Raw genomic sequence first — 13,415 nt, forward strand, 5'->3', positions numbered from 1 at the left:
AAATGAGCCCAAGTTTGCCGTTTTTCTAGATTTGGAAGAATGCCCTAAGTGGCTTCACAAATCCGTGCTACAGCAGGGGAGCTCCCAGTGTATTTGGGATGGGGAGGAAATCAAAGCCTGTTAGCAGTAAGTGTAGAGGAAGTGGGGCTCTGAATGTGCCCTGGCCTTTCTCTTTTGGATGTTAACTCCAACTATTGGAGCTGAGACACTGACCTAGAAGCATTTGAAAGACATGGCAGTGCCTGGCTGGGTTGAGCCGGAGTGACAGGAGAGCGGCAAAGCCTAGCAGGGCATTGCACCTAACCTGGGCTCCTTTTCCCTGCTGCAGAGGTCCCCGAGCAGAGGTGCCGCTCATCTGGAGTCCCCCCAGGAAAATGCGGGCGATGCTCCCCAGGAGCTGGGTGGCCGCTGCAGCCTGCCAGACAGTGCTGTGGCCACGGCCTCATCTGCTGCCCCTTCCTGGGAAGCTGCCGCTCACCTGTGAGCTCCTGCAGCTGCTCTTGTGTCTCCAAGGTCAGACTCGGGGAGCTGCTTTGCACCGCAGGAATTGCTCAAGGTTGGCAATGGCTGCAGTAAGCAACAGGCTGCTGCAAAATCCTCTCCGTGGTTCCTCTCCGTCCCTTGTTCTCTTCTTGCTCTCTCTCTCTCTCTCCTCTGCCTTCCTCTCCTCTCTCTCTTGCCTTCTTTCCCCTCTCTTTCCCTCTCTTTGCCTCTTTCCCTCTTTTTCCTTCTTTCTCTTTCACTTTCTCTCCCTCACTCACTTTCTCCCTTCTCTCTTCTCTCTCTCTGTTCTCTCCCTCTCTCTTTTTGTCTCCTTCTGTCTTCTGTTTCTCTTACTTTCTCTACCTGTCTCCTTCTGCATTTCTCTTCTTGTCTCACTTTCTCTCTTCTCATTGTCTTTCTTTCTTACTTTTTCTTTCTCTCTCCCTCTCTTTCTCTACCTCACTTTCTCTTTTTTGCTTTTCTCTCATATTTGCCCATCCTTCTCTCTTTCTGTCTCTCCGTTTGCCTCTCTTGTTTCCTTTCTCTCTTCTTCCCCCTTTGTCTCTCTTGTTCTTTTTTCTCTCCTTCCCCTCCTCTCTCCTTCCTTCTTTCTTTCTTCACCCTTTCTCTCTTTTCTTCTCTCCCTTTCTCCCTCCCTCTCTTTCCTTCTCCCTTTCTCCCTCTTCTCTCACCCCCCTCTAGTCTCTTCTTTCTCTCTCTTTTGCTCTTTCTCCCCTTCTTTTTCCCTTTTCCCTTTTTCTCTCTTCGTTTCTCTTTCCATCTTTCTCTCTCCATCTTTCTCTCTTGTTCTCTCTTCTCTCCTCTCCCTCTCCCTCTCTTTCCCTCTTTCTTTCTCTCTTCCTTTCTCTTCCTCTTTCTCTCTCCCTCCCTCTCTTGCTTTCATTTATCTCATTCTGTTCTCTCCGTCTACTTGTCTCCTCTCTCCCACTTTCTCTCCCTTTCCTTCTGTCATCTTGTCTCTCTCTTCCTCTGTCCTTCTGTATTTCTCTTCCTCTCTCACTCTTTCACTCTTCTCACTCTTGTTCTCACTCTCACTCCTTCCCTCCTCCTTTCTCTTTTGCTTTACCTCACTTTCTCTCTTCCTTTCTTCTTTCTCTTTCTCCCTCCCTTTCTCTTTCCCTCTCTCTCTCCTTCTCTTCCAGTCTCCTTTCTTTTCTTCTCTCCCCCCTCTTTCTTCCTCTTTCTTCCTCTTCCTGTCTCTTTTTCATTCTCCCTCTCCCTCCCTTTTTTCTTTTTCTTTCCCACTTTTTTCTCTCCCTATCACACTTCCCCTCCCTCTTTCTCTCCCTCTCTCCCTCTTTCTCTTTTGCTTTCCTCTCTTCTCTCCTACCACTCTCTTCTTTCCCCATCACCTTCTCTCCCTCTTTGCCTTTCTCTCACTCACTCCCTTTTTCCCTTTCTCCTTCTCATATTCTCTTCCTCTTTGTCTGTTTCTCTGTCCCTCTCTTTCTCCCTCTCTCTTTCTCTCCCTCCTTCCCTCCCTTTTTTCTGTCTCCTTCTGTCGCTCTCTCTTAGCTCCTTTTCTTTCTCTTACTTTGTCCTGTATTTCTCATCTCACTCACTCGCTTTCTCCCTCTCTTCATTACTTTTTTGTCTCCTTCTCTTTTCCTCTCTCTCCTTCCCCTTCTCCCCTCTCCTTCTCCTGCTCTTCTCCCCCCACTCTTTCCCCCTCTTCCCCGCTCTTTCCCCCTTCCTCCCTCTCTTCCCCTCCTCTTCCCCCCTTCCCCCCCTTCCCCCTCTCTCTTCCCCCCTCTTCCCCCTCTTCCCCCTCCTTTCCCCCCTTCCCCCCTTCCTCCCTCTCTTTCCCCCCTTACCCCCTTCCCCTCTCTCTTCCTCCCCTTTCCCCCTCTTCCCCCCTCTTCCCCCTCTTCCCCCTCTTCCCCCTCCTTCCCCCCTCTCTTCCCCCTCCTTTCCCCCTCCTTTCCCCTCTCTTCCCCCTCCTTTCCCCCTCTTCCCCCCTCTCTCTTCCCCCTCTCTTCCCCCTCTCTCTTCCCCTCTTTCCCCCCTCTCTCTTCCCCCCTCCTTCCCCCCCTCTCTTCCCCCCCCTTTGCCCTCTCTTCCCCCTCCTTTCCCCCTCTCTTCCCCCTCCTTTCCCTCTCTCTTCCCCCTCCTTTCCCCCTCTTCCCCCTCTCTCTTCCCTTCTTTTTTCCCCCTCTCTCTTCCCCTCTTTCCCCTATCTCTCTTCCCCCTCTCTCTTCCCCCCTTCCCCCTTTCTTTTCCCCTCTTTCCCCCTCTCTCTTCCCCCCTCTCTTCCCCCCTCTCTTCCCCCCCTCTCTTCCCCCTCTCTTCCCCCTCTCTTCCCCTCTTTCCCCTCTCTCTCTTCCCCCCTCTCTCTTCCCCCCTCTCTCTTCCCCCCTCTCTTCCCCCTCTTCCCCCCCTTCCCCGCTCTTCCCCCCTTTCCCCCCTCTCTTTCCCCCCCTTATCCCCTTCCCCCCTCTCTTCCTCCCCTTTCCCCCTCTTCCCCCCTTTTCCCCCTCTTCCCCCTCCTTTCCCCCCTCTCTTCCCCCCTTTCCCCTCTCTTCCCCCTCCTTTCCCCCTCCTTTCCCCCTCTCTTCCCCCTCCTTTCCCCCTCTCTTCCCCCTGCTTTCCCCCCTCTTCCCCCCTTCCCCCTCTCTCTTCCCCTCTCTCTTCCCCTCTCTCTTCCCCCTCTCTCTTCCCCTCTTCCCGTCTCTCTTCCCCCTCTCTCTTCCCCCTTTCTCTTCCCCCCTCTTTCCCCCCTCTCTCTTCCCCCCTCTCTTCCCCCCCTCTTTCCCCCCTCTCTCTTCCCCCCCCTCTTCCCCCACCTGCTTCCCCCCTCCTCCCTCATGCTATTTCTGGTTTTCTCTTTATCTCTCTGTCTCTCTAGCTCACTTCCTCTCTTTTGCTTGTCTCTCCTTTCTCTCCTATCTACCACTCCTTCTTTCTCATTCTTTCCCTCTCATTGCCTCTCTCTCTTTCCTTTCTCTCTCTTTTGTTCTACTCCTTCCCTCTCCCTCTTCCCCCTCTTTTTCTCTTGTTTTCTTTCCCTCCCTTTCCCTCATTCTTTCTCTCTCTCCCTTCCTCCTCCTCTGTTCTTTCTCTTTCCCTCTCTCCATCTCTCCTTTTCTCATCCTTTCCCTCTCTCTGTTCCCCCTCTCTTGTTTTCTTTCTCCCTTTTTCTCTCCCTTTCTCTCTTCTGTCTTCTCTCCCTTTCTCTCTTCTTTCCCTCTTTCTTTCCTGTCTTCCTCTTTTTTCTTTCTCTTTTCTTTTTCTCCCTTTCCCTCTCACTCTTTATCTCCTCTCTTCTTTCCCTTTCTCTCTCATTTTTTCTCTTTTTCTCCCTCCCTCCCTCTCTATTCCTTCTCTTTCCCTGTTTCCCTGTCGTTCTCACTCTCTCCCTTTCTCTCTCCATTTCTCCCCTCTCTCTTCCCCCTTTCTCCTCTCCTTCTTTCTCATTCTTTTTTCACTCCTTCTCTCTCCTCTTTCTCTTTCTCCCTCCTTCTGTCTCCCTCTTTCTTCTTCCCCTTTTTCCATATTTACCTCCCTCTTACTCCCTTTCTCTTCTTTTTCCATTTTTCTCTCTTGCTTTTTGTCTCTTTTCTTTTTCTCTCTCCCTCCCACTCCCCCCTTTTCTCTTTCACTCTCACACTTTTCTCTTTTTACCTCTCTTTTCCCTTTCTCTTTCTTGCTGTCTTATTTTCCTTCTTTCTTTCTTGCTCTCTCCTTTTTGTTCTTTCTCCGTTATGCTTTTTCTTTCTCACTCCTCCTCCCTCTTTTTCTCTCTCCCTCTATCCTTCTTTCTTCCTCCCTCTTTCTCAATTTCTCTCCCTTTCTTCCCTTTTCTTTCTTTTCTCTATCCCTCACCCTCTTCTCTCTTTCCCTCTCTCCTCTCTTCAACTCCCTCTTTCTCTCGTCTTTCTCTCCATCTTCCTCTCTCTCCTCTCTACTATTCCTTTTCTGTTCCTCTCTTCCTCTCCCCCTTCCTCTCTCCTCCCCTCTCTCCTCCTCTCTTCCTCGCTCTCTTCCTCTCCCTCTCTCCCTCCTTCCCTCCCCCTCTCCCTTCCCTCTTCCCCCTCCCATTTCTTCCCTTCTCTCTCCCTTTTTCTCTCAACCTCTCCTTCCTCCCTCTTTCTCTCCTCTCTCTTCTCTTCCTCTCTTTTGTCTCTGCTGTGTCACTCTCTACCTTTCCCTCTCTCTCTCTCTGCCTTGTCTCTTTCTTGCTCTCTTCCTCTGTCCTTCTGTATTCTCTTCCTCTCTCACTTTATCTTTCTCTTTTCTCACTCTTGTTCTCACTCTTGTTCTCACTCCTCCCCTGCTTCTCTTTACCTCACTTTCTCTTCCCTCTCTTTTGCTTTTCATCCCTCTCCTTTCTTTTTCCCTCTCTGCCTCCCTTTTTTTCTTACATCTCCCCCTTTTTTCTCATTTTCTCCCTTTCTTTCCCACTTTCCCTTTTTTCTTCCTTTCCTTCTTTAACTCTTATTCTTTTTCTCTTCCTTTCTCTCTCCCTTTCTTTCCCTCTTTCCCTCCCTCCCTCTCCCTTTTTGTTTCTTCTTGTTTCTCTCTTTCACTTTCTCTTTTCCCCTCCCTTTCTTCCTCATCTGCTTTTCTTTGTCTCTCTGTCCCTTTCTCTCTCCCCTTCTCCCTCCTCTTTCTTTCCCTTCCTTCCTTCCTCTTCCTGTCTTTCTCTCTTGTTCTCTCTTTATTTCTCCCCTTCTCTTTCTCTCCATTTTCCCTTTTTCTTTCTCCCTCCTTTCTTACTTCTCTCTCTCCCCTCTTTCTCCCTCCTTTCTTTCCTTCCTTTCTCTTTCTCTGTCTTTGGTCTCTATCTCTGCCCTTCTCTCTCTCTCTCCATTTTCCCCTTTTCTGTCTTTCTCTCTCCTTCTTTCTCACTTTCTCTCCTTTTCTTTCTTCTCTTTCTCCCCCGATCTGTTTCTCCTTTTCCTGCTTTTTCTCTTTTGCTTTCTCACTCTCTGACACCACTTTCTCTGCCTTTCTCCCTCTTCCTTCCTTTCTTTTTCTCTCTCTACCTTCTTCTCACAGTCTTCTCTCCTCCCTCCTCTCTTCTCTTTCTTTCCCTCTCTGTGCTGCTCTCTTATTCTCTCGTTCTATTTCTCTTTTGTCTCAGTCTCTCCTCTCTCTGTACTTGTTGCTCTCCTTCTCTCTGTTCTCTCCTCTTTTTCTCCCTTTCGCTCTTTCTCAGTCTCTTTTTTTCCCTTTCTCTCTCTTTCTTCCTTATGTTTCTTCTTTTCTCTCTTCCCTCCCTTTCCTCCCTCTTCCCCCCATCTTCACCCCTGTTTTCCCCCTTCTCTTTCCCCTGTCTTCCCCCTGGAATCTGGTGAAGGGAGAAGGTACACCTTGTGGTATTAATATACAGAATCAGTAATTAATAGATAATAAATGTTGCTCATATGTGGCAAACTGAATTGTCAGTATTGCATAAAGATGGTTTTCTTCCTCCTCCGCATGAGTCTCACACAATAAACATGAACTCAGGGCCTGAAGTACTAGAGTCTTTGTGCGAATATGTCTGCGGCTACTTCCAGATGCACTTGTCTGAGTCGCCATACGAGCTGTAACACTGTGAGGTGCTGCCTTGTCCTCTGCTGGTCTCTAAAGGTAAGCAGTGACTGTACAAAAAACATTCTTGTGCTTGACCAGGCACTCTGTCAAGAGTGTTTCTTGATGATGTGAGCTGCGTCCAGGTTCCTCAGGCAACATCATTTGGACTGCAGATTTTGCCATTAGCAAAACGCGCACAACTGAGTGTGCACTGTTAGAGAGAGATCTCTGTCAGTTGAACTGGAGCACTCAAGCTTTTGAAGGGCATTGCGTTCATCATTGAATCCCGCCCGCATCGTGGGGTGCAGGTTATTTGTATTTCTAACCTCAGGACCAGGAGTGGAAAGGCGAGCAATTTTCCCCTGTGATGTATGGGAATGAAGCCTAACTGTGCAATTCTTAGCTGTGTTTTTTCCTGCACACAGGAAGTGTCACCAAAAACTAGAGCCAGTCTTTGCCCTTAGTGAAGACAGACGTTTTAATTGCTTCTGTAACAGACTAATTCAATAAGACGGCTCCATTTCTGGTAGGTTGTTAGGAATAGGCATTGCGTGTCCCAGGGAACTCTCAAGAGTCCCCCTTCTCTTTTGCGTATAGGTAGAAGCAGTCTGTGACACACAGCGAATGTGATGTTCCCATGTGCCCTGTGCGAGTGGCCGCTGCCCCGGGAGCTTTCCCCTCCAGCCATACCCTGTTGGGTGGTGAGGTGTGTTGGACCAGAGACCGCCCGGGCCCCGCAGTGCCCCCACGGCGCGTGGGCGGACCCGGGCAGTACCGGAACCAGCGAGGCGGGGCGGGGCAGGGCGAGCCGGGCCCTGGCAGTAGTGGCTGCAACAGGAGCAGAAGAGCAAGAGCAGCAGAAGCAGCAGATACCAGCGGGGAGGGGGGCACCAGGGGCGGGACGGGGCTCTGGGTGTGCTGGGAGGGGACCTGGAGATACTGATGGTCGCCGGAGCAGACCGAGGCAGGGAGGGTCACACCGGGACCGCCTGGCTCTCTCCCCTCCTGATGGGATCCCCGGGGGGCTCGGGCAGGGGCCGCCCCCAGTTCCCCCCTGGCTGCTGGCACCGGCGCTGGGCTGGGGCCCCTCCACTGGGAGAGCCCTGGACCGGGCCTGGTGCGGAGCCAGACAGGGCTGCGAGCACTCACGGGACACCTCTTCCCTCCTGCAGGACCCCAGGAGCCAGGGAACGGCGGAGCCGGGGCTGCCGGGACCGACCGAGCCGGATGGAGCCGCAGAGACGCTGCCAAGAGCCCAGAGTCGCTGCTGCCCGGCCCCGCAGCCTGGGGCTGCTCTGGTGCAGGGCCCCACGAGAGTGACCCAGCTGGGAAGCAGCTGCTGTCCTGGGACAGGGGGGGTCACTGGGTCCTGCTGGGGCAGCCCTGAGCCCCTGTGTGGGGTCAGCGAGTGACCAGCGCGGGGGTGTTGGGATGGTGACGAACAATGAGCTCGTGTACATGGCATCAATATTGACTCGTTAGTTCATACTGATTCAATACCTATAAGCTAACTGGTTAGTTATTATTGAAAGTACTGACAGCACCATAAATCAATCACTGCTTTAATAGTGGAGCAGTACTGAAGCCTTAGCTGATGTATATGGAATCAGTGTTGACTAATGACCTTATGTGTATGGAATCACTGTTGACTAATTAGTTACTAAATAATCAGTTACCTTTTAGGTACTGAAGTAATAGTAAGCATTCAAAGTATTGTGTAAATGCTAACTGATCAGCTTCTATATGTTGAATCACTGTTGGCTAATTGAACTAATTGAGCAGTTTGCTTAGGTCTGTTGAATTGATACTGACTCAGTGATCAGTCTTGATTCAATACCTATAAGCTAACTGGTTAATTAGGGTTGAAAGGAGGGGATGAGTGTTGCATAAATAGTGGACTTGGCCAATGATGCCTACTGGTGTTTTTCTCCCCAAAAAACTGCTTTTGTGCCAGAGACTCTCAGATGCAAGGTTTGGGCTGGTGCATGCCAGCCTCCCTGCCCTTGGGGCACTCGCAGACCCCTGCACACACACCCCCCTTTCAGGGAGGGTCCACACACCCTGCCCTTTCCCCCCCAGCCCTCTGCCTCCCCCCACCCCAAAAAGGGCCCCCTCATCCCCCACTTTGGGGCTGGAAATGGCCAGACTCACCTCCGTTTCCAAGTCCCCACAACACAGGACTTGGTCTCCATTTTCAGGCACAGAAACAGCACACTGAACCTCCATTTGTGGCCCCCAAAACACAGGACTTAGCCTCTCTTTTGGACCCCCCAATGCAGGCCTCCAGAACTGGGGAATGCGCTTGAAAACAGGGACTAAGCTTCCATTTGTGGGTCCAGAAATGCAGCACTCTGCCTCTGGTTGTAGCACCCCAAAACAGTCAGCCTCACCTCCATTTCCAAGTCCCAGAAACGCACAACTTAGTCGCCTTTTCTGGACCCAAAAACATAGCACTTGGTCTCTGCTTTGAGAATAAAACACAGCCAACTAAGCCTCCATTTCAGGCCCCAAAAATGCAGGCCTTAGTCTTCACAGTTTGCAACCACACAAGCAGCTAACAGAAAGCCCCTGTTTCTGGCCCCCCAAAACGCAGGCTTTAGCCTCTGCTTCCAACCGCAAAAATGGCGCACTAAGCCTCTGCTGCTGATGCAAAACCACAGGGCTTCAGCCCTGCTTCTGAGCTCAGAGACGCAGGGCTTGGGCACCTGGTCTTGGCTCGAACACACAGCCTCCAGCCCCCAAACCCGCAGGATGTGGCCTCTTTTTGCCCTGCCCGGGCCCGCCCGCCCTCCCGCCGCAGCCCGGCAGCCCCGGCCCGCTCGCAGCCCCAGCCCTGGCTCTCCCCCACATCCCCTCCCCCGCGGCCGAGCCCCCCCCACTCCTCAGCTGGGGCTGCCGCCCTCCCCGCCCCCAGCGCCACGCGGGGCGACGGAAGTGGGACGGAGGCACCAGAACGACGGCAGCCGCGACGGACCAAACTGAGCTTCTCGCACGCGGCGGCCCGCGCATGTGCCCTGGCACCGCCCCGCCCCCGAGCTCCCGGCTCCGCCCCCACCCCCGAGAGCGGCCCCGGCCCCGGGCCCTGCCGCGGCCTGTGTCACGAGCCCGCCATCCTCGGCCAGGCCGCACGCGCTGCAGGGGACGTGCCGGCAGTGCGGGGCGACCGGTGAGTCCCGCTCCCCCGCCGCGGGACCGGGCTGCCCGTGCCCGGCCCCAGCGCTGCGCCCCCCCCGCACCCGCGGTCCTGCCATGCCCCTGGGGAGCAGCCCTGCCCGCTGCCCCCTCGGGGCCCCTCTCAGTGCCTCCCAGTGTCCCCAGTGACCCCGGAGTCCCCAGGCACCTCCCAGTGCCCCCCAGTAGCCCCAGTGCTCCCCGCACCCCCACTTGCCCCTGGGTCCCTCTGCTCCCCCTGGGGCCCCTCCCAGCCCTAGTCCTAGTCCCACCCCATCAGCCCTCTCACTCCAGTTCCCCCTGGTCTCCCCGGGCAACTCTGGGTGCCCCCTCATTTCCCCAGGCACCTCCTGGTATCCCCCAGTGTCCGCAGTATCCCCAAGCACCTCCCAGGGCCCCCAGGGCCCCAGGCTGCTCCCCCTGCCCCCATCGCCCCAAGCACCTCCCAGTATCCCCAGGTCCCCCAGTGTCCCATATGCCCCCAGGCACCTCCCAGTGCCCCTCAGTGTCCCAAGTGGCCCCACTGTCCCCACTTGCCCCTCGGTCCCTCTACTCCCCCTGGGGCCCCTCTCATCCCCAGTCCCACCCCATAGGCCCTACTCACCCCAGAGCTCCCAGTGCCCCAGGCTGCTCCCACTGCCCCCGTCACCCCCAGGCCCCCCCTCACCCCGCTCTCTCCACTCCCCTGTGTCCCCAGGCAGCGCCACACTGCACCAAGGCCACATCTGGGGGGTGGCAGGGCCGGGGCCGGCGCAAGACCCCCCACAGAGCCCCACACGGCTGGCACTTTCCCTGCGAGGACGCAGCTTTATTGATCTCCTGCCCCGAGCAGCTGGGGGCCCCCGGCGTGGGGCACTGCGGCTGCTGCCCGCCACGCGCGGGGGGCCTCGATGGACCGCCACCTCCACCAAGCTGCAACGACACCGACGCCGCGGGGAGGCACCGTGGGCACCTGGCCGCGATACCACCAGCGCCCCATGGCTCCTGGCCAGGGCGGCTTCCCCAGCAGCACCCCGGGGCCATGCGAGCCCCACGCACCCCCAGCTGTTGGCATCCGCGGGGCCTCCGGACGCCTCCTTGGCCCATGGGGCAGCAGTGCAGCCACCAGCACCTACCTCCCGACAGGAACGCCAGGTCCTGCTGCTGCAGCCATGCGGTCGGCGCTGTGTCCAGGAGGAGGCCTGGCATGAGGATGCCACTGTCAGGACATGGCCACGGCCATCGCCATGGCCCCAACCCCACCTCGACCTCAACCTCAACCCCTGACCCCGACCCGAACCAATGCAGCCACGAGCAGTGCCAGAACCCAGCGCTGCCTCTCACCCAGGACGTGGACGGCTGCCGCCTGCGGCGCCACGCAGCTCCCCATGCAGCAGCTCCGGGCTGTGCTCCAGAGCCTCTCCAGCAGCGCGGGGCAGTCTTGGGCCTGGGGCAACACAGGGGCGCAGGAGCTCGTCGCTGGCTCCAAGCGCCCCTCCGTCCCCCCTCCATCCTCCCTCCACCCACGGCCCAGGCCCACGTGGCCCCCCGGCGCGAGAGCCACAGGGCGGGCGGCCGGCGCAGGGACACGGCCCCGGCGCAGTGCTCGCTCACCAGGTGCCTGCAGATCTCATCCTGCAGCTCGGCCGCGCTCAGCCCGATGCTTGCGGCGATGCGCTGCCGCACCCTCTTCGACCCCAGAAACGGGGCACACAGGTGCAGGGAGACCTTGCACGCCTGGAAAAGAGCACCGGGCCTGCTCATGGGGATGCTGCGCACCTGCCCCGGAGCTGAGCGAGGAACCTCGCCGCCGCAGCAGCACCAGCCAAGGCCTGCGGACACGTCGGCAACACGCGCCGGCCAGAGCAGCCCAAGGGCTCTTACGTTGCAGACGGCCGGGGCCAGGTCCCCGAGGTGCAGCACCAGGCTGGGAAATGCCGCCTCCACCTCTCTGCTGAAAAATGACCTCCTCTGAGAGGCGGAGGAGGCCAGGGCGCCATAGAGGACGAAGGCCGAGCGGCGCAGCACCTCTTCCTCCTGCAATGAGAAAGGCCGTTGGGCAGAGGCTGCGAGCGAGGGCGCCGTGCACGAGCCACTTGGCCCCAGCGGGGTGCTGCCCGCGGGGGACGGCAGCCCCGCGACGACTCCCACCTGCCGACAGGAGAGCGAGCGACTCCACTCACCGCCCCCCAGAACGCCCGGCTGGCCCTGGAGATCTCTTCAAAGGCAGAGCCCACGGCCCTCGCCTCCAGCAGCCCCAGCACCTTCGCCAGCACCAGCAGGCTCTCGGCAGCCACCTCTGTGCTGGCCGCGTCCTCCAGGCCTCTGAGCAGCACCGACACCACGGCCGCCCCGTGCCTCCGCAGCTGCAGAGCGACAGGCACATGAACTGCTCACTGCTCCCACCTCTCACCGCTGCTCTCCGCTGCGGCGCCAAGGACGGCACTTGCCGGAGCAAGCCCGGAGCAGACCCCAGCCCCAGGAGCCCCAGCCGGCACCCCGTGTCCCCTTTGCCACCCTGATGATGCCAGAGCGAGGAGCGCGGCCTCAGCACGGCCCTGCGCCTGCCTCTGCTCCTCTCTCTGGGCTCCTCAAGCCCCCCGGGCAGCTCTCCACTCCGGGCTGCGCTCAGAGCCCAGGAAAGGCCGCCTCACCTTCGCGGGTGCTCCGCTGGCCGCGTTGCCCAGACCTCTCACGGCCATCTGCCGCACGGTGCTGACGGGGTCGCGCGCTCTCTCCCCCAAGGCCTCTAGGAGCGGCTTCAGCAGCTTCCTCTCCTCCACTAGCTTGTCCTTCATCAGCTGCAATCAAGTCACGTGGCCGCTAGCATCGGTCGCGATTTGCGCCGGGCGAGACGCAGGAACCCCTCCGAGCCCCCCCTGCTCTGCTGCTGCCTCACCTCGGCAAAGAAAGCTGTGGCCGTGAGCCGCAGGTTGGCAGAGGGCGAATCCAGCCAGGGGAAGAGGCTCTGCAGCAGGCGCTGTGGGACGAGCTCTGCACGGAGCAGCACGCTGCGCACAGAGCACAAGCAGGCTCGTGACACGCAGTCACGCGGGACGGCCGCAGGCCGCGACTCCCACCTTCTCCCGCTCCCACGCAGACACCGCTCTGCACCTCAGCAGAGCTCCCAAGCGCGCAGGAAGCTCCCAGCAGCCCTTTCCCCGGGCGCAGCCCCCGCGACAGGGCAGGGCGCATCCCGGGCTCTCACCTCGCCAGGAGACACACGCCGGTGCTGTGAGCCCGGGGCTCTGCCAGGGACGCCCACACTCCCTGCTCCCGGAGCAGCCGCAGCCACCGATTGTCCAGGCACCTCGCCAGCACCAGCTCCAATGCCGCCACAAAAAGGCTGGTGAAAAAACCCAAAGAAAGCTCCAGGCACAGCAGTTTGGGGGAAGATTTCTCTTCAGCAGAGCCCCGCAACGGCCCCCGGCCGCAACACAGAGTTTATGGGCAGGAACGACCGTGCTGCGGCCAAATCCCCAGGCGCGCTGCCCTGCAGCGACCAGTCCCACCACCTCACGGAGGCAGCCCAGTGCCAGCGGGACAATTGGGTGCTCCTGCAAGGCCATGGACCGCACGACCAAAGACCTGGGGCACAGGCCAGCCCTGCCCCTGCCCCTACTCCTGCCACTGCCGCTCCTCACCTGCCCGGCATGTCAGCGCTCTCCAGGTCCCCAACGGACGGTGCCAGCTCCTCCCCCAGCGCCTCGCTGACCTGCCTCAGAAGGCCGGGAAGCAGGGAGGGAAGCAGGCGCTGGACCAGTGTCTTCCTCTGCAGCACTGACACCACCTCGCAGAGGGCGTGGGTGATCTGCACAGAAATCCAACCAAGAGCCACCTGGTAAAACAAGGGCTTTTCCCACCAGCCACGGCCCCTGCCAGCCAGGGAGCTTTCACTGTCTCCAATTCTCACTGCAGCGACAGCCTTGCGGCCCAGCAGCAGCAAACTGTCCCAGCTCCCCACACTGCTAACGCTGTCGCCACCCCGGCACAGCACCCCGTGAGGCTCCACGGGCACTCGCAAAGGGCACAAAACTCCCTTGTGCAGAAGCACGAGCTGGAAAGCAGATGTGGAGTGGCACTAATGCCTGGGCCGCTGACCGTACCGTGCGAGGCTCCAGGGCAGCCTGGCTGCTGCCCAGCTCCCGAGTGCAGCACTCGCTCCTGTGGCTGCTCTTTCCCGCTGCCCTTAACTTTTCAGTTAAGCACACCAGGATTTGGCACCCCAGGACGCTTCTCCCCAG

The sequence above is a fragment of the Dromaius novaehollandiae genome, chromosome 4 (genome assembly GCF_036370855.1).
Source record: "Dromaius novaehollandiae isolate bDroNov1 chromosome 4, bDroNov1.hap1, whole genome shotgun sequence".
Lineage (NCBI taxonomy): Eukaryota > Metazoa > Chordata > Aves > Casuariiformes > Dromaiidae > Dromaius > Dromaius novaehollandiae.